Here is a 1,656-nt window from a genome sequence, read left to right as displayed (position 1 = left end):
TTTTTAAGGAATAAGCATTCAATATTTCTTCAGTGTTTTAATTGTAATATTAAATTACCTTTATTTTCCAAAAAAAAATTTTTTTTAATTTTCATTACTTAAAAGATAGATTAAATTAATGTTTTATGCCTTAAAACAAAATGTAAATACACAACACAGAATTTCTGAGCAAAAAATTCATAAGGCTATTGTAAGAATAAATGAAACTTGTTTTATGCTTTCAAATTAGACATGCTCAAACAGAATTTGGTTACAATAAAACATAAGGTTGGACAAATAAAACATTTCATAGGGCCCTAAACGTAATATTTGTTAAACTTTTAATAAATTGATGTTAAATTGTTTAAGTTTCATGATTTCAATTAATTAGACATGCTTTTTGATTAATAAAATGTAATTTAACCATTAAAAAGGAGTCCAGAAAAAAAAACGGAATCCCCCACACACTGAAACACTGAACATTTACCATCCAACCTGACAGATCTGGAGAGGATCTGCAAGGAGGAAAGGCACAGGATCCCCAAATCCAGGTGTGAAAAACTTGTTGCATCTTTCCCAAAAAGACTCATGACTGTATTAGATCAAAAGGGTGCTTCTACTAAATACTGAGCAAAGGGTCTGAATACTTAGGACCATGTGATATTTCAGTTTTTCTTTTTTAATAAATCTGCAAAAATGTCAACAATTCTGTGTTTTTCTGTCAATATGGGGTGCTGTGTGTACATTGAGGGAAAAAAATAACTTAAATGATTTTAGCAAATGGCTGCAATATAACAAAGAGTGAAAAATTTAAGGGGGTCTGAATACTTTCCATACCCACTGTATATACAGTGGTGTGAAAAAGTGTTGGCCCCCTTCCTGATTTCTTATTTTTTTTACATGTTTGTCACACTTTCAGATCATCAAACAAATTTAAGTATTAGCCAAAGATAACACAAACAAATGAGAAAGAATGTAATTGAGATCTATCAGTCTGGAAAAGGTTATAAAGCCATTTCTAAAGCTTTGGGACTCCAGTGAACCACAGTGAGAGCCATTATTCACAAATGGCAAAAACATGGAACAGTGGAGAACCTTCCCAAAATTACCCCGAGCACAGCGACGACTTATCCGACTCATCCAAGAGGTCACAAAAGACCCCACAACAACATCCAAAGAACTGCAGGCCTCACTTTCCTCAGTTAAGGTCAGTGTTCATGACTCCACCATAAGAAAGAGACTGGGCAAAAATAGTCTGCATGGCAGAGTTCCAAGATGAAAACCGCTGCTGAGCAAAAATAACATAAAGGCTCGTCTCAGTTTTGCCAGAAAACATCTTGATGATCCCCAAGACTTTTGGGAAAATACTCTGTGGACTGACAAGACAAAAGTTGAACTTTTTGGAAGGTATGTGTCTGTCACCGAGCTGCCCTCTGTTCCCTCTGCCTAGCCCTTTTTTGTATTAAGACAAACACATACTTGGGTTTTAAGACTCTTTATTTATCTTGATGTGTCAGCAAGGTGGAGAGATGGATGACACCCACACATACATACACATTTACACACCTGGGCACTAAAACCAGTGGACATTTAAGCTTTTCTTATAAACTGTTGGCTATTACCTGGATCAGCATACATAGTGGTGGCCATCTTGAACTGAGTAAAAGACCCGAAAGG

At 35.4% G+C, this 1,656-nt stretch overlaps 1 protein-coding gene across 3 annotated transcripts in view; it reads right to left on the bottom strand.

Annotated features, from left to right (window-relative positions):
* The window catches only part of LOC107585107 (putative deoxyribonuclease TATDN2), a 7,371-nt gene that overhangs the window by 1,351 nt on the left and 4,364 nt on the right, over positions 1 to 1,656 (bottom strand). The gene's annotated exons all lie outside the window — the stretch shown is intronic.

Source organism: Sinocyclocheilus grahami, unplaced genomic scaffold (assembly GCF_001515645.1).
Source record: "Sinocyclocheilus grahami isolate Dianchi unplaced genomic scaffold, SAMN03320097.WGS_v1.1 scaffold67.1, whole genome shotgun sequence".
Taxonomy (NCBI): domain Eukaryota; kingdom Metazoa; phylum Chordata; class Actinopteri; order Cypriniformes; family Cyprinidae; genus Sinocyclocheilus; species Sinocyclocheilus grahami.
This window is presented reverse-complemented; position numbering and strand designations above follow the sequence as displayed.